Source organism: Colobus angolensis, unplaced genomic scaffold (assembly GCF_000951035.1).
Source record: "Colobus angolensis palliatus isolate OR3802 unplaced genomic scaffold, Cang.pa_1.0 Scaffold42, whole genome shotgun sequence".
NCBI classification, from domain to species: domain Eukaryota; kingdom Metazoa; phylum Chordata; class Mammalia; order Primates; family Cercopithecidae; genus Colobus; species Colobus angolensis.
Genome location: NW_012117599.1, coordinates 2365638 through 2391579, shown reverse-complemented (window position 1 = coordinate 2391579; position 25942 = coordinate 2365638). Strand labels below are relative to the sequence as shown.

The window sequence follows — 25942 nt, the reverse complement described above, 5'->3', positions numbered from 1 at the left end:
TGAATTACTTTTTCTCTATTGCAATTCCCCTGTCTTGGTAAGTTGGTTCTGTCTAGGCAGTGGGGAAGGTGAACCCCTTGGGCAGTTACACTTGTGCCAGAAATCAGGCCATCAACATTTCCTCTTTGGCAAACATTGGAAGGTGCCTCTGGATTGAAAAGAAAGCCTGCATGAGAGCAGGGCTGGTGTGATTGGCCAGTTCCATGATTTCTGGACAAGTCTTTCTGGAAGATGCATTTCTGGAGGATGGTTTCTCTAAAATAGATTAGCACAGGCTCTCTTGAGCAGCCACGTGGTTTAAGTGTGTCAGATGTCAGTAGAGACCACTCCGGAGAAGGATGGCAATTTCTAGAAATAGCCCAGGGACTCACTCCAGGACTCAATTAATTCCATATCCAAAGGAAGGTCGGAGACAGGAGCCATGGGTGTGGCCATGCTCATCTGGCCAACCCTCTGCCAGTTACGAAAGGGCAGCCATGGGCTCAGCAGGGTCCCAACTTGTCTCTGATGTTGGAAAGTTTAAGTCTATGAGTTTAAACTTTTTAGTTTTCCCAATGGATCAAACATTGTTTTGATTTTTAAACACTTTATTCATTTATGTAACAAGGAGTGAGTTTCTGGCTGATCACAGGAGCTATAAAGAGAAATAGAACGAAGCCTGTTCTCAAGGATCTGACAGTGTGGCGGGGCAGGTGCTACAACAGGCTTTGCAGGTTGTGCCCAGGAGCTTGGGCCTTACCCTACCAAGCCCAGTAGGAATGTAGTCAGATGTGTACAGGCCACTCTGGCTAGACCAGGGAGGATGTATTCAGGGAACATGAGTGGCTGTAAGGTGAGCAGCTAAAAAGTTGTCACAGTTTCTTAGGGGAGTGAGAACAGCTGCCTGATCTAGCTTTGTGGTGGTGATAGCAAGTGGGTAGAATTGCCAGGACATGGCAATTTAGGTATAAGGGGTGGGGAGGAAGAGGTGCTGAACACGGTGTCCAAACAGCTGGCTTGATGGGGGGTGCTGCCTGCCCACTGAGGCAGGGAAATAAGAGAGAAGCAGGTTAGAGAAAGAGAATGATTCCAGTTTGAGGTGCCTGCAAAACTTTAGGAACAACATATGAAATTGTACTCTTCCATTAAAAGCAATAAATTCGGGAAGGGACCAAGGTGGCCAACCAGAAACAGCCAAGGTCAGAGGTTCTCACCAAGGAGAATGAAAATGGTGAGTGAATCCTGCACTAGCAACTGAGGTGTCCAGGTTCTCTCAGTGGGACTGACTAGGCAGTCCCACGGAGAGTGAGGAAAAGCAGGGCGGAGCGCCTGCCCACCCGGGAGCGGCACGGGGCAAGCGGACCTCTGATTCTCAGCCAGAAGAGGTGGTGAGTGATTGTGCTGCCCTAACCGGGAAACCTCGCTTTCTCCATGGATCTGTGCTATCCGCAGATCAGGCGATTCCCTGGTGAGCCCCACACCACCAGGGCCTTGGGTCCCAAGCACAGAGCTGTGCGGATTCTTGGCGGCCGCTACAATGGAGACAGCCTAAGATTACGGAGCCCCTGCGGGGAGGGGTGGCCACCACCACTGGAGCACTAGTCTGCCATTTTCCCTGCTGGTGTCATGGAGACTGGGCAGTTTGGACCCAGGAGGCATTCCCCACAGCACACCACAGTGGCTGTGGCAGACTGTGGCCAGACTGCCTCTTTAGGCTAAACCAAGACCCATCCCACCTCACCAGGCAGGGCCTCCCTGCTGGAATTTCAGCAACTCCAGCCAGGGGCTGGATGTCCCTGGGTTGGAGCCCCTCGGGAGGAAGGGCAGTTGCGGTATCCACAGAATAGTGGACTTAGTCTCTCCCCTGGCTGGCTCTGAGGAATCAGCGCTGTCTGGATGAGTGGGATCCCCCACAAGTGCAGGGCACGCCCTCTGCTAAGAGTCAGCCAGAGTGCTTTGTTAAGTGGGTCCCTGATCCTGTGCTTCCTGACTGGGTAAGACCCCTCAACAGGGCTCAGCAGAAACCTTATACGGTCACATTCTTGCTGGCATCAGGTCAGTGCCCCTTTGAGAGGGAGCTCCCAGATGAAGGAGCGGGCAGCCGTCTTTGCTGTTCTGCAGCCTCCACTGGTAACACCTCCAGGGGCAGGAGGGACCCAGGTGAATAGGGTCTGGATTGGACCCCCAGGAAACTGCAGCAGCCCTACAGAAGAGGGCCTAACTGTTAAAAGAAAAATAAACAGAGCAACAACAGCAACAGCATCAACTAAAAAGTTCTCACAAAAATCCCATCCAAATGTCAGCAGCCTCAAAGACCAAAACAAGATAAACCCATGAAGATGAGAAAGGATCAGCCAAAAAAATGCTGAAAACTCAAAAAACCAGAGTGCCTCTTCTCCTCCAAATGATCACAACATGTCTACAGCAAGGGCACAGAACCAGGCTGAGGCTGAGATGGATGAACGGACAGAAGTAGGCTTCAGAAAGTGGGTAATAACAAACTTCGCTGAGCTAAAGGAGCACTTTTTAACCTGATGCAAAGAAGCTAAGAACCATGATAAAACATTACAGGAGCTCTTAACCAGAATAACCAGTCGAGAGAGGAACATAAATGACCTGATGCTGCTGAAAAACACAACACGAGAACTTCACAAGTATCCATAGCCAAATAGACCAAGCAGAGGAAAGAATTTCAGAGCTTGAAGACTATCTTGCTGAAATAAGACAGGCAGACAAGATTAGAGGAAATAAAAGGGAAAAAGAGTAAACAAAACCTCTGAGAACTATAGGATTATGTAAAAACACTGAACCTATGACTGATTGGGGTACCTGAAAGAGATGGGTAGAATGGAACCAAGTCAGAAAACACCCTTCAGGATATCATCCAGGAGAACCTCCCCAACCTTACAAGATAGGCCAACATTCAAATTCAGGAAATCCAGAGAACTCCAATAAGGAACTCCATGAGAAGATCAACCCCAAGATACATAATCATCAGATTCTCCAAGGTTGAAATGAAGGAAAAAATGTGAAGGGCAGGGATTACAGGCATGCGTCACCACGCCCAGCTAATTTTTGTGTTTTTAGTAGAGACAGGGTTTCACCATGTTGGTCAGGCTGGTCTCGAACTCCTAACTTCAAGTGATCTGCCTGCCTTAGCCTCCCAAAGTGTTGGGATTATAGGAGTGAGCCATCAGACCTCAGTAGGCTGAGGCAGGAGAGTCGCTTGAACCCAGGAGGTGGAGATTGCAGTAAACTGAGATTGCACCACTGCACTCCAGCCTAGGTGACAGAGCAGGACTCTGTCTAAAAAAAAAAACATTAAGGGCAGCCAGAGAGAAAGGTCAGGTCACCTACAAAGGAAAGCCCATCAGACTAACAGTGGACCTCTCAGCAGAAACCCTACAAGCCAGAAGAGATTGGGGGCCAATCTCAATACTCTTAAAGAAAAGGATTTGCAACCCAGAATTTCCTATCTGGCCAAACTAAACTTCATAAGCAAAGGAGAAATAAAATCCTTTTCAGACAAGTAAATGCTGAGGGGATTCATCAGCACCAGGCCTTGCAGGAGCTTCTGAAGGAAACACTAACTATGGAAAGGAAAAACTGTTATTAGCCACAACAAAAATACACTGAAATACAAAGACCAATGACATTAGGAAGCAACTACCTCAATAAGCCTGCAAAATAACCAGCTGACATCATGATGACAGGATCAAATTCATACATAACTATATTAACCTTAAATGTAAATGGGCTAAATGTCCCCATTAAAAGACACAGAATGGCAAGCTTGATAAAGAGTCAAGACCTATCAGTGTGCTGTATTCAAGAAACCCATCTCAGGTGCAAAGACACAAATGGGCTCAAAATAAAGGGGTGGAGGAAAATTCACGAAGCAAATGGAAAGGAGAAAAAAGCATGGGTTGCAATCCTAGTATCTGATAAAACAGACTTTATTTATTTATTTATTTATTTTTGAGATGGAGTCTTGCTCTGTTGCCCAGGCTGGAATGCAGTGGTGTGATCTCGGGTCACTGCAACCTCTACCTCCTGGGTTCAAGTGATTCTCCTGCCTCAGTCTCCCTAGTAGCTGGGATAACATGCCCACCTTGCCCTTCCAAAGTGCTGGGATTACAGGCATGAGCCACCATGCCCAGCCTGACAAAACAAACTTTAAAGTAACAAGGACAAAAAAGACAAAGGAGGGCATTACATAATGGTAAAAGTATCAATTTGACATGAAGAGCTAACTATTTTAAATATATATGCATCCAATACAGGAACACCTAGGTTCATAAAACAAGTTCTTAGAGACCTATAAAGAGATGTAGACTCCCACACAATAACAGTGGGAGACTTTAACACCCCACTGTCAATATTAGACAGATCATTGAGACAGAAAATCAACAAGGATATTCAGGACTTGAACTCAGCTCTGAATCAAGACCTGATAGATATCTACAGAACTCTCCACCCCAAAACAACAGAATGTACATTCTTATCAGTGCCACATGGCACTTACTCTAAAATCGATCACATAATTGGAAGCAAAACATTCCTCAGCAGATGCAAAAGGACTGAAATAATAACAGTCTCTCAGACCACAGCACAATCAAATTAGAACTCAAGATTAAGAAACTCAAAACCACAGAACTACATGAAAATTGAAAAACCTGCTCCTGAATGACTCCTGGGTAAATAACGAAATTAAGCCAGAAATCAAGAAGTTCTTTGAAACCAATGAGAACAAAGAGAAAACATACCAGAATCGCTGGGACCCAGCTAAAGCAGTGTTAAGAGGGAAATTTATATCATTAAATGCCCACATCGAAAAGCTAGAAAGATCTCAAGTCGACACCCTAACATCACAACTAAAAGAACCAAGAGCAAACAAACCCCAAAGCTAGCAAAAGACAAGAAATAACCACGATCAGAGTGGAATTGAAGGAGATAGAGACACACATACACACACAAAAACCTTCAAAAAAAATCAGTGAATCCAGAAGCTGGTTTTTTGAAAAAATTAATGAAGTAGATAGATCACTAGCTAGACTAATAAAGAAGAAAAGAGAGAAGGTTGGGCGCGGTGGCTCAAGCCTGTAATCCCAGCACTTTGGGAGGCCGAGACGGGCAGATCACGAGGTCAGGAGATCAAGACCATCCTGGCTAACACGGTGAAACCCCATCTCTACTAAAAACTACAAAAAATTAGCCGGGCGAGGTGGCGGCGCCTGTAGTCCCAGCTACCCGGGAGGCTGAGGCAGGAGAATGGCGTGAACCCGGGAGGCTGAGCTTGCAGTGAGCTGAGATCCGGCCACAGCACTCCAGCCTGGGTGACAGAGCGAGACTCCGTCTCAAAAAAAAAAAAAAAAAGAAAAGAGAGAAGAATCAAATAGACACAATAAAAAATGATAAAGGGGATATCACCACTGACCCCATAGAAATACAAACTACCATCAGAGAATACTATAAACACCTCTATGCAAATCAACTAGAAAATCTAGAAGAAATGGATAAATTCCTGGACACATATACCCTCCCAAGACTGAACCAGAAAGAAGTTGAATCCCTAAATAGACTAATAACAGGTTCTGAAATTGAGGTGGTAATAAATAGCCTACCAACCAATAAAAGCCCAGGACCAGATGGATTTACAGCTGAATTCTACACAGATACAAAGAGGAGCTGGTACCATTTCTTCTGAAACTATTCCAAGCAATTTAAAAGGAAGGACTCCTCCCTAACTCATTTTATGAGGCCAGCATCATCCTGATACCAAAACCTGGCAGAGATACAACAACAACAACTAAAATTTAGGTCAATATCCCTGATAAACATCGATGCAAAAATCCTCGATAAAATACTGGCTAACTGAATCCAGCAGCATATCAAACAGCTTGTTCATTGCAATTAAGTCAACTTCATTCCTGGGATGCAAGCCTCGTTCAACATATGCAAATCAATAAATGTAATTAATCACATAAACAGAACTAAAGACAAAAACCACATGATTATCTCAATAGATGCAGAAAAGGCCTTCAACAAAATTCAACATCCCTTCCTATTAAAAACTCTCAATAAACTAGGTATTGATGGAACATACCTCAAAATGATAAAAGTCATTTATGACAAACCCACATCCAATATCATCCTGAATGGGCAAAAACTGGAAGCATTCCCCTTGAAAACTGGCACAAGATAAGGATGCTTTCTAGATCCTATATCTAGAAAACCCCATCATCTCAGTCCAAAAGCTTCTTAAGCTGATAAGCAACTTCAGCAAAGTGTCGGGATACAAAAATCACAAGCATTCCTATACACCAACAATAGACAAGCAAAGAGCTAAATAATGAATGAATTCCTGCTCAAAATTGCTACAAAGAGAGTCAGATACTTAGGAATATAGCTAATAAGGCAAGTGAAGGACGTCTTCAAGGAGAACTACAAACCACTGCTCAAAGAAATCAGAGAGGACACAAACAAATGGAAAAACACTCCATGCTCATGGATGGAAAAAATTCATTATCATGAAAATGGCCATACTTCCCAAAGTAAATTTATAGATTCAATGCTATTCCCATTAAACTACCATTGACATTCTTCACAGAATTAGAAAAAACTACTTTAAAATTCATATGGAAACAAAAAAGAGCTTGTATAGCCAAGACAATCCTAAGCAAAAAGAATAAAGCTGGAGGCTTTTATTATTTTATTTTATTTTATTCTTTATTCATGGTACCCAGCTTCAAACTATGCTACAAGACTACAGTAACCAAAACAGCATGGCACCAATACAAAAATAGATATATAGACCAATGGAACAGAATAGAGAACGCAGAAATAAGACCACACATCTACAACCATCTGATCTTTAACAAATATGACTAAAGCAAGTAATGGGGAAAGGATTCCCTATTTAATAAATGTTGCTGGGAGAACTGGCTAGCCATTCACAGAAAATTGAAACTGGACCCCTTCCTTACACCTTTTACAAAAATTAACTCAAGATGGATTAGAGACTTAAATGTAGAACCCAAAACCGTAAAAACCCTAGAAGAAAATCTAGGCAATACCATTCAAGACAGGCATGGGCAAAGACTTCATGATGAAAATGTCAAAAGCAATTGCAACAGAAGCAAAAATTGACAAATGGGACCTAATTAATTTAAGTTACTTCTGCACAGCAAAAGAAACTATCATCAGAGAGAACAGACAACCTACAGAATGGGAGAAAATTTTTACAATCTATCCATCTGACCAAGGTCTAACATCCAGCATCTATAGGGAACTTAAATGAATTTACAAGAAAAAAACAACCCCATTAAAGAGTGGGCAGGCTGGGCATGGTGGTTCACATTTGTAATCCCAGCACTTTGGGAGGCCAAGGCAGGCAGATCTTCTGAGGTCAGGAGTTCAAGACCAGCCTGACCAATATGGTGAAACCCCATCTCTACTAAAAATATAAAAAATTAGCTGGGCATGGTGGCAGGCACCTGTAATCCCAGCTACTCGGGAGGCTGAGGTAGGAGAATCTCTTGAACCCGGGAGGCAGAGGTTGCAGTGAGCTGAGATTGTGCTATTGCACTCCAGCCTGGGCAACAAGAGCGAAACTGCCTCAAAAAAAAATTAATAATAATAAATAAATAAAAATTTTTTAAAAAGTGAGCAAAGGACATGAAAAGACACTTCTCAAAAGAAGACATTTATGTGGCTAACAAACGTATGAAAAAAAGCTCAACATCACTGATCATTAGAGAAATGCAAATCAAAACCACAATGACATACCATCTCATGCCAGTCAGAAAGGTGATTATTAAAGAGTCAAGAAAGGACAGATGCTTGTGGGGCTGTGGAGAAACAAGAACGCTTTTACACTGTTGGTGGGAGTGTAAGTTAGTTCAACCATTGGAGGACAGTGTGGCAATTCCTCAAAGACCCAGAACCAGAAATACCATTTGACCCAGTAATCCCGTTATTGGTTATATACTCAAAGGAATATAAATTATTCTTTTATAAAGATACATGCATGCATATGTTCATTGTGGCACTATTCACAATAGCAAAGACATGGAATCAACCCAAATGCCCATCAATGACAGACTGGATAAAGAAAATGTGGTACATATATACCATGGAACACTAAGCAGCCATAAAAAGGAATGAGATCATGTCCTTTGCAGGGACATGGATAGGAGGCCATTATCCTCAGCAAACTAACTTGGGAAGAGAAAACCAAACACTGCATGTTCTCACTTATAAGTGGGAGCTGAACAATGAGAACACGTGAACACAGGGAGGGGAATAACAACACACGCTGGGGCCTCTCCAGGAGTGGCGGGGAGGGAGAGCATCAGGATAAATAGCTAATGCATGCTGAGCTTAATACTTAGGGATGGGTTGATGGGTGCAGCAAACCACCATGGCACACATTTACCTACGTAACAAACCTGCACATCCTGCACATGTACCCCAGAACTAAAAATAAAATAAAATAAAAATAACACACATATTCCTGTGTGTTATCCAAATAGCACTGCCAAGCAACATAGTAGTAGTTAAAATACATTGAAATCTGATTATATTCCAGTCAATGTACTAAGTTTTTTACATCATTATTTATTCTAACATGCGACTCTCTGAGGTGGATGCTATTAGTGTCCTCAATTGCATAGATGAGGAAATGGAGGCTTATAACAGGTTATGTAACTTTCCAAAGAATGTGTGAGGTCCAGAAGCCACATTAGAACTCAGGCCTATTTAACTCAATATATGCAGACTCTGGCCAAATCCTTGTCTCCCACCTCCCCCCAGCCTCATTATTTTCAATACTTTAAAATGGAATGTTTATACGTTTTTAGGTAAAAAGGTAATAAATCCAATTCGAAATTGTCCATTCAACACTTTTAAATTGAGCACTTACTATGTGCCAGGCAATATGCTAGAAGCTGGGGGCTTATTAGAGAGCTATATGCAACTCTGTCCTCCAGGAGCTGACAGTCAAGTGGGGTGCAGAGCGAGTCTCAAAGAAGTTTCGGACTCTGTGGAAAAACTATCAAGTTACTCTTCTTTGTACATTTCCAGGCAAATTACACCAAATAAAGTGCATTGTCTCCAGCTTGTGCCCCTTCCCTCTGCCCCCTCAGCTGCATTCTCTATCCTGGGCACAAACTCTGGTCCTACCGCCATGGCATGGAGGCAGTACCTCTGTCCTCTCATAGACCTGCCTCCTGCTGAGGGCCACTAGGTACCAGGCACAGGTGGGTTCTGTGCAACACTTCCTTACTTAATCCTCACAGCAGCCCCCCTCTCTCTCTTACAAATGAAGAAACTGGACAGGTGAGTCATTTCCCTAAGGTTGCTGCTGAGGATCAGAGCCAGGATTGAGTAAAAATCTGTCTGACTCCACAACCTGAGAGTGCAAAGTCATTGAGGGAGCTGGTATTGCCTTTAGGCCTGGGCAGGAGGGGTCTCTGCTTTAAATGACCCCATGCTGGCCCTCCTCCAGCCACACCCCTCCCAAAGGGTCGAGAAGCCCATAGGGTCAAGGGGCCATGCCCACCGGGAACCCTGCCCCTGCTCTAGCTATGGTCTGAGTGCCCAGGACTCCCAGATTCTCTGTCCAAGAGGCTCTGAACTGGTTCTAGAGCCTGCCTGGGACTCATCTTCCTGAGGTCCATCTTCCTGAGTGCGCCAGCTTGCACTGCCCTAGGCCCAAGGAGCAGCCGTTTGTCGGGGATGGGGGAGACAGAGCCTGGAGATGTGGGCAGGGCGTCCACAGGCAGGTGTGCAGGGCCTCCTGTGCAAGGCCCCTTTGACATGGCGTGGACCTAGGGCTGGGGAGAGAAGGGGGCAGGTCAGGGGCAGGGAACCAGAGATCAGCTCTCCTCACGACTTCTTGCTCTCAGGCTCAACTCCAAGGGGCCTGAGTACTCTTGGTTTGAACCTGGCCTCCAGGTTTTGATGCAGTGTATTTGCCAGGTTAGGAGGGTGGGTACATTTGATTTCACAATGTGCTATCTTGGTCCATGTAATGGTCATCTCTGGACCCCTACCTCATGTCCTTCCTGCCCACCTTTCAGTCCAGCCATTGCTATGGCAACCAGCTGCATGCTGGGTAACCCATGTAGTTCGCCCAGCAACACTGCAGATTCTAGGGCCTTCTGCCTTGGGGGCTTCCTTACTTCCCCCAGGAAACATTCGCCGAGACCACATCACCCTTCTGATGCGTGTGCAAACGCTGGAGGGGTAACACCCTTGGGGCAACGCTGGGCCAATAGCAGCAGGAGCCTGAGGGAATATACTCTTCCATCCCTCAGGAAGATGGTTCTGAGACACTTTCTACCTGGTACCTTGGAGAACCCCTTGTTGCCCAGAGTGGTGATCAGTTTGATAATGGACATCTGGGTTGGCTTGTCCTTCTTCCCTTTTGGCTTCTCCAAGACCCCTACTCCTGTTCCTTAGAATCACTCCCCAAAGAAACTGCCTGCCTGCATGCCCTGTTCAAGGCTCTGTTTTGGAGGGGAGTGAGTATCACTGCTAAGAGAATCTTTAACTTTTAGATATCTGGGCTACGGCAAGTCATTTGTACTCTTGACCCAAGTCCCTCAAGGTTTAGGAGTGAGCCAACTTTCCCTTTTAATTCTATGTTCTTTATCCAGGAGAATGGTGGTTGGAGTAGGACAGGGCAAAATGTACATCACGAAAGGGAAATGTAAGTTTAAGGTAACTCAGATCTTTTTTCCCTATTGTCTCATAAGTGTCATAAATGGTTGCCTTTGAAAAAATACATTAAAAAATCAGGATCCAAATAAGGAACCAATCTTGTTGATTGGTTGATATATCTTCTTGGTATTTTTACCTGTAAAGTTTTTCTCTTTGTGTAGAAATTTAACTATTTGTCCAATGGAGTTTACTACAGTATGAATTTTTGCTGATTCCAACCCTAAAATGTTACCTACTACTGGTAGTTGTACCCAGAGTCTTGGTCAATTTATTAATTTTTTTTGCATGACAGTTTCATAGGGGATTCTTTGTTCTTCCATCAGAACGCACATAAGATCTCATTGTATTTCTCTGGGTGATGTTAGCAGCCGTTGATGATCATTTGCTAGCTCCATCAATTCATTAGAGGTTGTAAGTTGGTGGTATTCTATCATTCGTTCCTCAATTAGCTGAAATATTTTTAAAAGAAAAAATTTTACTCTGAATTATTCGATTGATTGGTCAATTCCTATAGGAAAGGCTGAATAAACACCTAATTATTTCCCTGTATTTATCAGTTTTTGAGTCATGACGTCTTAAGAGATTATCCAACCACTGCATGTGTTTTCACATCTGGCCCTGCATTGATGAACTCTTTGTGAGTAGAACTCACAAATGAGATCATGAAACCACAATCAGTGATCCTGGGGCTCTGTGGACAATGGAAGCTGCCATCTAGCCAGGGACCCCTGAGTGCGAGGCACTTCCATGTCCCTCACGCGTGAATCCTCAGGGACCCCAAGAGGGAATAGTGAGGCTTATCCTGCAGATGAGGAAATTGACCCCTGGGCCTGTCTCACTCCACATCATGGCTTGTTCTGTTTATCACAGGCACTGCGGGAGATTGGAAATGCACAAATGGAATTTTAATTTTCAAACATAGCAAGAAGATGCGTTCTGCCAACTATGAAGGTGATCTTGAAGTGGATCCCAGGCATGAGTCTAGGAGTGGTTTTTGAGCATCTCCCAAATGAATGTGTATTTTCTAGGACCTCACTGGAGAGCTAAGAACATGCCATTTCAGACAATTTCCATTTTCTTTACAACATGACTAAATCTAGCATGTCCCCCTGCCACCCGCCCCCTCACTGACTCCTTGCCAGTGATGTCCCAGGCACTGTACCTGGTCCTGAGAATTACGAAGATGAGGAAGACAGGTCTCTGCCATTAAGAGCATAGCATTTGCATGGGGAAAACAGGCATGTTAAACAGTGAGGGTAAGGTAGTGCAAGTGGTGTAGAAATACAGGTAGAGGCATGATGGGGTGCAATGCGGGATGGGGAGGAAATCCTTAATTCTGCCTTAGGGACCATCAAGGAGGCTTCCCAGGTGAGAAGCCATCACATTGACTTAGCGACTTAGCACTATTCAACATCTACCATTACAGTGTTACATGTGCCACTTGCAATCACACTTTGCTGTGCCATTCAAGGATTCAGCTGTGACTTTTGCACCCCAGTGCTCATCCTGGACTCTCTCCACGGTCACTCACCTGGATGTCTGAGTAGCCAGGCATTTAACACAGCTCACTGTATTTCAGTTGTTCTTGTACTTTTCTTGTTCCTTTACTCCAAAAGGCTTAAAGGCAAGAACTATCTCCTTTTACCTAAAAAACACTTTATTCTTCAAACACCCGGCACATACACACAGTAGGTAGTAGAATGTGTGGTATTAATGGAGGAACTGGTGAGTAATCACCATGATCACACTGATAATAACAGCCACGTATTTATTGTTTAATCTTTGCCTGTTACTGTTCTGATCATTTTAAGTGCATATTTACTCATTTGATCCTCACAATGATTGTGTGAATGAGTCACGTTGAAAATTTCCATCCCACTTAGAATTTATGAATGGGAACTTATAAATGGGAATTTATGAGAGATCAAACATACTACAAAGGAGGGCAAAACATGTCGAGCCCCTTGCTGTAGACTGAAGGTGCTTCCGAAAGAAAACCTTGCTCCCCACTCACGATGACTAACTAACCCCTTGCACAGTTTGTTTGTTCTCTGTCTTCTTTTTTTATTATGGCTTGAACATGGAAACTAATCCTGGTCCGATTTGAGTGGTTTGAAACATTACCATTTTTCAAGTCTGAATGCAGCTGTCAACGGAGAGACAACAGAGCGGTGTCCATAGCCCTGTATGGATGCGCCACATGTCCACTGGAGGTCGTTCTGGATTCAGCCAGGGTTTGGCAGGTCCAATTAGTGAGGTGCCAAGTCTGGATGCGAGTCATGGCAAACAAGCCGAAATCTCAATCAGGACAGAGCACAGAGTCTTGATGGACAGGCATATTCGGCCCAGGCCACTGTTTTCTCTGGCAGAGACTGACCACTGGGGTCTTTGATCTTCTCAGAAGTAACTCTCTCAGACTCTGTCTGAGTCTGATTCGTTTCAGTCCTCCAAAACTCAACCTTCTCAGCATCACCCCGGACAAATGCACGCAGCAAGTTATCAGTAAATGTGAGGCTGGACAGGCTCACTTCGTCAAATTAAACTCCAAAGATAAGTCAAGAACTCCCCCAGGGTCTACATACCTTGAAACTTTTCTAAAACACTTTTCCAAAACACTCTTCTTTTCCCTTCTGCCCCCATCCCGCTTGAGAACTGCAGGGTAGAAGGGAAATTCTCCAACGCTGGCTGAAGCACTTAATTACCCTAAGACCAGTGAATCACCCCACAGGGCTGACGCGGGCCCCACACTGACATTCCTACAGCCAGCGAAGAGGCCTGGTGATTTGAAGCAGAGTCCTAGGCTTATGGAGAGAGAAAACCGAGTGAAATATCTTTTGTTTGACTCAAATCACATTTGAAAGGCAGTATAAGGGGTCAAGTGCACTGGCCTGAGAGAAAGGAGAGACGGCTTCTCTTCCCAGCTTAGCCTCCAATGTGGGTAAGTGACCAGCACTTTCATTTCTTCATCTAATAATAGAAATGGCCTTATTTAAAATGAAATCATCCACAAAACCCTGATGCATAAAGCATTTACTTATCGTATTCTATTTAAAAGGATTTGATGACTTTGATAAAGACAATTAGTGGAGCACAATTTAATTTTGGCCATGATGGTCAATATATTAAAGTTTGGTACAGAAGACATATCAGTGCTATCTTTGTATTTTTGAGTTTTAAAAATATTTAAATATACCTTTTAAAAAACTTAAAATGTGTGCAGAACATCTTAAGAAATGTTGTGGAACAGAGTTGAAAATGATGGGCCCAGTTGATTATTAAAAGTCCTTCAATTCTAGAAGTTCCATGACGGATCAAAGCACTACATGCAAATATTACACCTGAGGGTCCTCTTATATTTTATGTGTGAATGTGAACCTATGTGGAGAAAATAAAAACATTCCAGAGCTTCAAAAACAGAAAGGAAAACTATATAATGTTAATATTTTTAGAAACTGTATAAGAAAAGTGAAAACAAGTTGAGTATCAGAACTTACATGAAAGGACACTTTGAAATTCAGATTAATATGCAAAAGTTCTCAACAAGATACTACTGAACTATATCCAGCAACATACAAAAAGGATTTCACAGTGAAACCAAGTGATTTTATCCCGGAAATGCGAAATAGACTTATCCAAAATCAATCAATGTGATACTCCCTCCCAATAAAACAAAGGGCAAAGAGCTCATCATCATCTCACGAACACAGAAAACACATTTGGCAAAAATCCAACATGCTTTCATGGTGAAAATAGTTAAATCTAGGAGTATAAGGAAACTTCCTCAACCTAACAAAGGGTATCCATGACACAACCACAGTTATCAGCATAGTGAATGGTGAAAATGTTAAAAGAAAAAATAGATTGGACTGCATCAAAATAAAAATACCTTGGTGTATCAAAATATGCCATCAACAAAGTAAAAAAGCAATCTATAGAATGGGAGAAAATATTTTCATTTTTTATTTCTTTAGAGACAGAGTCTCACTGTGTCACCCAGACTACAGCACGGTGGTTTGATTACTGCTCACTGCAGCCTTGACCTCCTGCGCTCAAGCCATCCTCCAACTTTAGCCTCCTGAGTAGCTGGGACCACAGGTGCACACCATCATGCCCAGCTATTTTTAAAATTTTTTGTAGAGATGGTGTCTCTCTCTGTTTCCCAGGCTGGTCTCAAACTTCTAGGCTCAAGTGATCCTCCTGCCTCAGCCTCCCAAATTGCTGGGATTGCAGAATATATTTTAAGTCACATGTTGGCAAGGAACTTGTATCCACAAGATGTAAAGAACTCTTATAACTGCTTAATAAAAAGTCAAATAACCCAATTAAAAAGTAGGCAAAGGATTTGAATACACATTTATCTGAAGAAGATATACAATGCCTAAGAAGCACATGCTAACATTCTTCAAGTATTTAGTCATGAGGAAATGCAAATCAAAAGCACAATGACATACTACAGTTGGCCCTCTCATCTGCAGGTTCTGCGTCTGCAGATTCAACCAATCATAGATTGAAAATATTTGAAAAACCCCAAAACAATAGCGAATAACAATACAACAATAAAAATAAAACAAATAAAAATGATACAGTATAAACTATTTACATAGCATTTACACTGTATTAGGTACTACTATAAGTAATCTAGAGATGATTTAAGGTACGGTACACAGGAGGTTATACGTAGTGATATGGTTTGGACCTGTTTCTCCTCCCCAATCTCATGTTCAGTTGTGATCCCCAATGATGGAGGTGGGACCTGATGGGAGTAATTGGCTCTTGGGGTGGATTTCTCATGAATTATTTAGCACCACCCCCTTGGTGCTGTTCTGATGACAGTGAGTGAGTTCTCATGAATTCTGGTCATTCTTGCTCCTACTCCTGCCAAGATGTGCATGCTCCCTCTCTGGCTTCCATCATGATTGTAAGTTTCCTGAAGCTTCCCAAGAAACTGAGCAGATGCCAGCATAATACTTCCTGTACCACCTGCAGAACTATGAGCTGAGTAGACCTCTTTTCTTTATAAATTACCCAGTTCTCAGGTATTCCTTTATAGCAATACAAGACTGGACTACTACAGTAGGTTATTTATTAGATTGGTAATGGCAAAAAACACAATTACTTTTGTACTAACCTGATACAAATACTATTTTGCCATTTTGTATAAGGGACTTCAGCATCTGTTAAATTTTGGTATTTGTGGGTAGGTCCTGGAACAAATGCCCCTCAGATACTGAGGGATGACTGTACTCAACATTGACTGGGATGGTTATAAAAGGTCCTTCCATTCCAGAAGTTCCATGATATAATAAAACCCTACAGTGCAAATATTATACTCAAGTGTCCTTTCATATTTTATGTGTGAATATGAACCTAGGTGAAGGAGATAAAAAATATTACAGAGCTTCAAAAATAGAAAGAAAAATAACTATATAATGTTAATATTACCACAACAAGAGTGTATTAGTTAGGGTTCTCCATGAGAACAGAACCAGTAGGTTATATATATCATTGATCCTTGAACAGCCTGGGTTTGAACTGTACAGGTCCACTTTTACACGTTTTTCTTTCAATAAATATATTGGAAAAAATTTCGGAGATACGTGACAAATTGAAAAATCCCCATTTTTCTTTGCTTCCTCTATTGTAAGAATACAGCCTGTAATACATAGAACATATAAAATGTGTGTTAATTGGCTATTTAGGTTATAGGTAAGGCTTGTGGTCAACAGTAGGCTATTAGTAAATCAGTTTTGGAGAAGCCAAAAGAGTTATATGTGGATTTTTGACTGTGTAGGGGATCAGCACCCCGAATCTCTGCATTGCTCAAGGGTCAACTGTATATACAAATGATGTATTACAAAGCATTAGAGGCTGAGAAGCCCATGAGCTGCTATCTGTAAGTTGGAGACCAGAAAAACCAGGGGTGCAGTTCTGAGAACCAGAGGGCCGATAAAGGGCAGGTAACTGATGATGTCCCAGCTCAACAAGGGAATTCCCCTTTCTTCTACATTTTTTCCTGCTCAGGCTCTCAGTGGATTGAATAGTGGCCCCCAACATCGGAGAGGGCAATCTGCTTTACCCAGGACATGGATTCAAATGCTAACCTCATCTGGAAATTCGCTCACAGACACACCCAGAAATAATGTTTTATCTGGGCACCCTGTATCCCAGGCAAGTTGATACATAAAATTAACCATATTCCACAATGCGATGTGGAAAACCTGGAAGCCTCATTCATTTCTGGTGGTGGGAATGATGTAGCCACTTTGGAGAACAGCTAGGCAGTTCCTCAAAATGTTAAACCTGAGTTACCGTATGATCCAGGAATTCTACCGCTGAACATATACCTAAGAGAAGTAAGAACACGTCCACACAACAACTTGTACGTGACTGTTCATAGCAGCATTATTTACAATAGCCCTAAGTGGAAATGACAATCATTTATTAGGGCCTATACACAGAAAAATGGATAAACAAAATGTAGTATGTCCACATAATGGAATCTTATTCAGATGGAATCTTATTTGGCAATAGAAAAGAATAAAACAGTGATACATGCTACAACATGGGTGAACCTTGAAAATATTATGCTAAGTGGAAGAAGCCAGACAAAAAGAGCCACATAATATATAATTTCGTGAACACGAAATGTCCAGAATAGGCAAATCTATACAGACAGAAAGTAGAGTAGAGGTTGTCTGGGAGAGAATGAGAAAAAGGAATGACTGCTAACGGATACGGGGTCCCTTTTGACGGTGTTGAAAAGTTCTAAGATTGTAATGTGGTGATGGCTGAAACTCACCTACTAGAAACTCATGAAATGTAATAAAGGGGAGAAATGCCAAAATAGGACATTAGTAATAATGAGCATCACATTTTTGAGGGGTTCTATTATGCCAGTCACTGCTCTATAGCTTTTTACAAGTATCAACTCATTTAATCTTTTCAATAACCCTATGGGGTAAGTATTATTCCTATCCCCTGTATTAGTCCACTTTCATGCTGCTGATAAAGACACACCTGAGACCGGGCAATTTACGAAAGGTTTAATGGACTCACAGTTCCACGTGGCTGGGAAAGTCATGGTGGAAGGAGGAGCAAGTCACATCCTGCATGGATGGCAGCAGGCAGAGAGAGAGCTTATGCAGGGAAGCTCCCCCTTATAGAGCCATCAGATCGCATGAGACTTAGTCGCTATCACGAGAACAGCATGGGAAAGGCCCGCCCCTCGCATGAGACTTAGTCGCTATCACGAAAACAGCATGGGAAAGGCCCGCCCCCACGATTGAATTACCTCCCACTGGGTCCCTCCCACAACACGTGGGAATTCAAGACGAGAGCTGGGTGGGGACACAGCCAAACCACATCATCCCCATTTTACAGAGCGGCAAACCAAGGCACACATCATCCCCATTTTACAGAGCGGCAAACCAAGGCACACAGTTCGCACAGCCAGGACTTCAACAGGCGGTCTAATTGTAGAGCCGGCAAGCTTCTAAGCCCTCGCCTCTCAAGAAACAAGGCAACTTCTGGGGACAGTACGTATTAAAGCTTTCTCCATCTGCCCAAGAAAGGTCCCAAAAGGCCAGTTCAAGTCTTAGACAACAAGAATGTATCCAGTTGTGCTCAGAGTTGAGCTGCGAGGTGATGTGGGAAGATGAAGATCAGAATCCAATTCCCCCCGTCTCTGGAGGCTGCCCCAAACCCATCAATGTCCCTGCACCATGATGGAGACAATGAGTCTGAGTTAGGACAGCTGAGTCTTGTTTCCCAAAGAAATCTTCTCATGACTGGAAGGCAGGGTTCTCTCTCTCTCTGAACTCTGGCATTTTTATAACATGAGCAAATGGAAGCTTCCAAATGTCAGCTGCAAATTTTCAGTTCCTGTCTGAGAGGAAAGTTAAGATTGTTCTCAAGAACAGGAAGAGATTTGGAGTAAAAGAAAATACACTGAAATTGGATGAAGATGATCAATTATGTTACTCAACCAAGAGGCAGGGGCTTGTCTCATGACTAGAAAGTGTCCTGGTCTCTGCAGAGATGATTCAGAATTAATGGGACTCTGAGTTTCTCAGCTGTGAGTGTGCTCAGTTTTGAAATTGCTACTTTGTAATAAGATTCAGCTGCTCAGGTTGAGATTGCAAGAGGATGAAAGTGCTTTTCAGACCTTACCAGAGCTGGGGAACCAGAGCTCTCCATAGCCAGCCCTATAGATGCTCCAAACCTAATTGCAAGCATGGGAGGTAAAGTGTTTTTTTTTAAATGAATTTTTGTGATGTGATTGTAAAAGTAATACATTGCTTTTATTTTATTAGGAAGTAATAAGGTGTCCAAATCTAACTTTGAGCACTTACAATATGTCAGGCAATGAGCTGAGGAATTCACTTCAATTACTTCATTTAATCCCCCAAACAACTCGATGAGACAGGCATTATAACTATTACTACTGCCAATGTACGCGCTAAGAAGCTGAGACTCAGAATGATTAAATACCTTGGTTCAAAGTCACCCAGTGGCAGAGCTGGGGAGCAGAAGTCAGTTTAACCCCTACACTGCATTATTATAATTCAAGGTGAAATGTATGGATCCTGCAAACGAGGGCAAAAGAAGCGCTCTGGGGATTAGATGAGTTCTGGGGTGCAGACGGAGTTCAGGGAAGAGTTTTCCTCGGAGCAAAACTATTCTGAATGGCGTCACTCTCTCCCCCAGCTACTGTCAAGCCTGCTCTTCTTCCCTGCAGTACTGTCTTAGTTAACGCCATGAGCGACACCCAGCACCAAATGACTACCCAGCTAAGACTGCGTGAGCTTTTACTCCTTCCTCTCCCTTACTGCCCCAGATAAAGCATCATCAAGTCTTGTCAGTCACAGCAACAGCTATCTCTCTCCTCCATCCCCTCCAATTCTTTTATTTACTAATTCAGAAATGTACTGAGCACTCACCCTGTGCAAGTCTCTGCTAGGCAGGTGTGTAAGTGTCAAACCAGAACAGAGGTCACTCCTGGTCTCTTTGAGCTCTGCTCCTGCTTTTGTCCAGGCCTTTCTCTCTCCCCAGGATGGCTGAAATGGCCATCTTTGCTCATCTCCCTTCAGGCTGTCGCTCCTATAATCCGTCCAGTCCCTGGCGCTAAGGAGGGGCTCAATGAGTGTAGAATGAATAAATGTGTAGATGAATGAACCTTCCATAGTGACCCCAGAATCTTTATGAAAGGTAGTTCTAATTAAATCGTCACTCTTCTCAGAAGCTTTTAGAGGTGCCTAATTTCTCCAGCACACAGTCTCCATTCCTTAGCCTGATGGTCAAGACTTCATAATTTGGATCAAGTCAGCCTAAACTGGATGTTCATCTAAGCCAAATTACTCACCCTTTCCTTATGTGTGTCATACATTTTTTTTGCCCCCACCTACTGGCAGACAGTGCTCACCACAGCCCACCCTGTGCCTGCTGCATTTGCAAGCCTCCCTTCCAGGCCAGGTGAAGGCTGAGTGACGGATTCTGGCCAGTGGAGTCCCCCCATGATGCAGGACTCCCAAAACCTCAGACATTGCATAAGCAAAGGGCGAAGCCACCAAGATATTCTAAGTCTATACGTCCCCACAGCAGGGCCTTACCCTCTCCTGACTAATCCACACATCTGTGCTTCTGCTAGAGAGATTGTCCTCTCTTCCTGGCCAGTTGATTTCAAGTTTCAACTGCAACATACCCTTACTGGGGGGCCCTCCTTGACCAGGATTCAGTCACTCCCACCTCTCTCTACTCTCAGGGCTCTGTTATTGCCTCCATTTGCACCCAGAGTGCAGGCCACCTGGTAGGTTGCACAGGGTTTGTCTGCCACACTACACTGTGAGGTCCCAGAGGGCAGGGACTGTGTCTATTTAAAATTCTGTTTCTCCCACTAGACTGAGCCTTGTCCACTGTACTCAGAAATATTCAGGCTATTGCTAAAATGCATTAGGTCAGAGGGAAAACTGTTTACCCCCTGGCCACAGTGTATGTAACCGGGAGATAGAGAAAAAAGCATGGCCCATCTCAACTTTGAGGCCGCAGTGGTTGGTGGGGTATTAGCAGGGGTTTCAGGTGAGCAGGACGCTGTGGGAACGGGGGAGGAAGAGGGGGGCACGCAAAAGGGTTCTGGAACCTGGTCACTGCCGTCCCCGCCCCACCCCCTAGGGAAACTAGGGGCCAGAGCTGGCGAAGAGCCTGAGTAACTTCCAACTGTTTACCTTCTGGGTACCATGGCGACTGGAGACTGGTCGCCATGGCAACCTTAATACTAACCAGAGGCAGCCACCGCTAGCAGATAGTGAATAAGGACAGAAAAGACATAGAAACAGGAGCATCAAAGGCAAGTGCACAGGTAGTCACGGTCAAAGTTCCAGCTAAAGTGACTGAGATCCTGCACCCACCAGCCAGTCACCCCAACAGCCACCGCTCCTCCCCTCTGGGCCTCTGCACCGGAGGAGGCCCCCCTCTGTGGCTGGAGGCTGGAGAGGAAGGGCGGGTGTCTGGGCATCGATGTGAGGCAGGGGGAGTTTATGTCCTTCCCCCTACCCCAAAGAACCCAAAGAAGCTCCCACCGGCTCAGTGAAATCCCATCTGAGTCCTCTGACCTGGCCGACTTTTCTACAACTGCGACGTTGGCGTAGAAGACCCAGTTGGTAGATAGCAGGCACGAGTGACCGAGATCTCTCCTCTCCTGGCCCAACCACCCGCGTCCCCCGTGAATTTCCACTTGGGGGTATGTGAACGCACGCTGTACATTGGACCCCATGCCCCGACAGCAATATTCTTGTTGGTTATCATGAATGAAAGTGTGTGTGTGTTGCGGGGAGGGGGTTGCGGAGAGCGCTTAGAGAATGTTAGGGCCACCGAGCCGTCCACTCCGGGATGGAGTCTGAACCCGGGTGGGTGCCATTCCCGCCGACCCCAGCCTCGCCACTTTGGAAGACGTGGTGGGGAGCATCTGCCGTCGGGGTGCCGGGCTTCGCTGCAAGAGACTGCGCTCGCCAGCTTCCGGCGAGGCCTGAGACGGCGGACTGCGTGTCCCAGGAACCCGGTTCAGGCCGAAGAGGCTGAGGCGCCGGCTCCGGGTCCTCTAGGTTCCAGCGCCATTCATCCTCCGCCACGCGCCGCGCCAGCCGGGGACGCCCGCTGCAGAGCGCCGAAGTTCAAGTCCCAGCGGCGGTGCTCAGTAGGGAGATCACACCGGGAGAAAAATGAATCACCCTGCCCGGGGTTGGGGGAGTGCGAGGGCCTGCGGGCCCAGCCCCCCAGGGACATCGGGAGGGGCCGGGGGCTGAGCCAAGGAGAAAAGCCCGAGGGCTGGGAGCCCGGCGCCTTTATCCGGTTAGGGGATTGCAGAGGATCAGAGAACCCGCCGCCCCTTCTCCTCCACCACCGAGCACTAAGCCCCGGGCGTCCGAGATCCCGGGTGGGATTTTGTCATTAAAAAAAAGTAACCGCGCACTCCTCCAAGAATTGTAATTCTCGCCTCCCCCTCAGCCCACCCTTCTCCTTGCATCCCCAAGGGTGAATAGTCCCGGGGGTTGGGGGGCAGTCCTTCGCCGCTACCTTCCCCCGGCCCTGCTCCCCCCGGGCCACTGACTCAACCTCCCCCGGCGCGGCGCGGACTCGACGAGACACGGCGCCCGCCCTCGACTTGAAGCCGGGGGAGCGGGTCCTTCCCGGACTGGTGGTCCTGGAGGCCCGGGGCGCGTCCTTCTGGGGCAGCGTGGCAGGAGGAGCTGCATGGGGTGGGGTCGCGGCTGGAAGCCCTACAGGCCCCCAGCGGGAGCCAGCCCTGCTCCTTCTGCCTCCCGCCCCGACGGCTCGGCGGGCTCGGCCCAGCGCGGCTGCGGGACGTGAGTAAAAGGGGGTGCGATCGGCTTGGGGAGCACGGGGAGGGCTTCCTGTTCTTTGAACTGGAACGGAGGGGTCTGGGAGCTGGAGGGTGGGAGCCGAGGCCGCAGCCGGCCCTTTTTCACTTTCTCTGCAGCCTGCGGCCCGTTTCAGCACCGGGGGCTGCGGACAGCCCCGCGCCCGCCCCCGGCTTGCAGCTGCCTCGCTCCCCTGCGTGTGGTTCTCGAATTCATCCCCTATCCGGGGTCTGCGCCCCCAGCACACCTCCCGGCGCCCCCAAAACTTCGAGCTCAAGAGCCCCTAAAATCCTTACCCGGCCAAAGTTTGAGCTTCTCCGCGGCGCGCTGGGGTCTGCGGGGCGCCTCCTCCCTCGGCCTCCTGGGCGCAGCTCCGCTCGGGGACTACCGAAGGAGCCTCTGGCCTCCCTCTCCGTGGGAAAGTCAGGTGAGGCTCTGGAGCCTCAAAGGCGGTCCGAAAGAGGCAGAAGTCAGTAGTTCACATCCCCAACACTCCCAGGGAAGAGGGGGAGAGTCAGGGGCAAGCAAGCAAACAAGTCCGTCGTTCCATTCTGGGTTCTCTCCTAACTGCGGGCGGCCATCCTGGACTCCTTCCTGGGATGTTTTGCTGATAGTGTAATCCACACTGGATGAGTCTGCAGCAGAGATCTGGGAGTTTGAAGTTTAAAGGTGGGACAGACACACACACACACACACACACACACACACACAGACATTCTTGGACCCGTCTACCATCTTAGGAAAGATGTTTGAAACAAGACTATTTGGGACAATGTGTGAATACACATTGTAGAGTGTAACCTTGCAGAGTTTTTGTTTCCTTCCATCACACCAGATAACACCAGATTTCCTGAACTGAAACCCACCAATCTAGCTAGTAATCATTACCCTCTATTGAAGTCAAAGGAACCTAAACTCTTTTTGGAGAAAATAACTTTATTTACTAAAACTCATTTTTCTCCCAGAAGGTGTACGTCCAAGAACACACCTCTCCATGAAGGACGAAGACCGAATCCTGCCTTTCCCTCACCGGCAACTGCACGCTCTGGTTCTGGATGGCAGGAGCAGGTCTCCGGAGGAGTCCAAGCCTCCTTCCCTGGGACAAGGCTTGGACAGCCTCTTGGGTTCTAGGTTCTCATGACTGATACCCTCATGGGAAGAAACTCCACAACAGCAGATCCCACCCAGCCAGTTAACCAGAGCTTCTCTGAGGACTTGGAGTTCATGGCATTTCCTAGCATACTTATCAAATCGCCTGCTAACTGAACACATTATCTTTAGAAGGCTTAAAGTTCATCGAGTTCATGCAATACTTGAAGGGAGAGATGACGTGTATGCTCTTTACTGAAAAAAGTAAAGAATTAGAATGGCTCGCACACACATGTGCATGTGTGCACACGTCTTAAATGGGGGAAATAAAACCTAGACAAATTTTTCCCCAAAGAAAATCAGGCTTAGTTGTTCAGATTGAAGGGACTCTGGTAGTGGAAGAGCAAATAAATGGAAGTGGTGAATCAACAAAAGGAAGCCGAAGCCACAGAAACTGGAAGAGAGGAGAATTCTTATTTTATTATTTGGGCTTCTGAAAGGAACCTGAAATTAATTCAACACCAGAGAAAATATAATAGATGAGACTTTGCCTCATTGAGGACTTCAGCATCCTTATTCCAGGAATCTCCACACGCCTCAGTTATTATGTGCATTTTTTTATAGTTCTCATTGTCAGGAAATGCTTTATTTCTTCTAATCTCATTAATTTATGCAACAAGTTAAAGCTGTTTCCTGCTGGCTTGTCCTCAGGAAAGACTGGAAGCAGATGATTATCTTCTGTTGTCCAGAAACATTTCAGAGCTTCAAAAGAATCTTAAATCCTGATTTTGGAGAACACAGTAGTGATCATGAGATCATTTTAAGGCATCATCCTGAAAAATCCCCTTGGACTTTGTTTCTGAAATGCACACCATTGCTAAGATTTGAAAGGGAAAACAAGACCTCACAGAATTAAGAAATGGAGAAGTGTCCTGAGTGTGATGAAATGAGATAGAGTGTTTAGCACAGAAATGGGCACATGGTTGGCCCTTAGGGAACGATGTATGTGGCAATAGTTATCATTGAAGAAATTTGGGTGTCTGAAAAGTGGAAACAGATGAATGGAGACTGGAAACAAATAGGAGACTGAAGGGGATGTATCTGTGAATTTGCCTGCAAAAGTCATCGGGCTCCAAGAACCTAGGCTGCCATGATGGAAGGTCCAGATTTGGCGCAAGGCTCACTCAGTGGAGCGGCCTCTGGGGGCCTTTCCGATTATTGCTCAAGCTTCAACTGAGGCACGGTCGAGTGTGGAAGGGACAGCAAGGTTTTGTGAAGATGCAGGATACAGCAACATCTGAATAAATTAGTGGGATGCTCTAACAGGCCCATGGCAGTAAGAGACCAAGGAGCATGATCCTCAGAAACCCAAAGTCTTTTGGTGTTTGGTGGAATAGGGAGACCAAAGGAAGAAGAGAGCTATGGAGAAGGCACCATCTCCTCTTTCTGACAGAGCAGGTGAGAGTGGGAGGAAGGGGGTGGGGACCAGGTGAATTGCTAAGTTGCTTCAGCCTCAGCCAGGACACTAAGGAAGTGGGGAGGGGTCTGTGGGGAAAAGAGTAGCATCCAGGAGCTGAGGAAGTCTGGAGCCAGGGAGCCTGATGAGACCAATTGTATCCACCTGTGAATTCGGTGCCAGGAAATGAAAGGAAAATAGGAGGCAGGCCCAAAAGGACTGAGTCTGAGCAAAAGTGTGTGCATGTGTGGCTTGTGGGACTCCTCAATGACATTTAGTTTTAATTGTTTTTGAAATTTAGAAACAATGTGATGGTCTATATAGTCTCCTGGGATTTGCTTTTGTCAATCAATATTAAGTTAGTAAGATTCGGTGATGTTGCTTGTAGCTATAGTTCATTCAATTTTACCGTGTAAATAAACAATTTGTTATTTATTTATTCCGTATGCATTTTGTACACATTGCTTTAAAAATAGGGGTGGGAGGAACTAAATTTTTGATTCTAATTATGTAAAATCTTCCCAGTCCAAACAAATTTTAGATGTGCTAGGGACCAGATATTTTATAATCAGGGTTGAAAGGCACACAAATAGTGCCCATAGGTAGGCAACAGGACTGCCGTCTCTGCTGGGGGCCATATGGTGTCCAGTGTGTTAAAGTACACACAATCTCATAAGTAGATAAGCCAGACTAACCGACGATACACAGACATGCAAACAGATAAACCCAGTTATCAGCAAGGAGGGCTGTGTGAACATGCTTTGGCAGATGGTCTAGATCCTTGGCAAATGAAAAGGCAATTTGTAGGAATGACTTTTGG

General features: G+C 45.2%; 1 protein-coding gene across 2 annotated transcripts in view; it reads right to left on the bottom strand.

The window, feature by feature from the left end:
- The window catches only part of CNGA3 (cyclic nucleotide gated channel alpha 3), a 51789-nt gene extending 28841 nt beyond the window's left edge, over positions 1 to 22948 (bottom strand). For both annotated transcript variants that reach the window (XM_011956541.1, XM_011956542.1), the window contains exon 1: positions 22874 to 22948. The gene's annotated coding sequence lies outside the window, so the exon portion shown is untranslated. The remainder of the gene's footprint in view (positions 1 to 22873) is intronic.
- Between the last annotated feature and the right edge of the window lie 2994 nt (positions 22949 to 25942).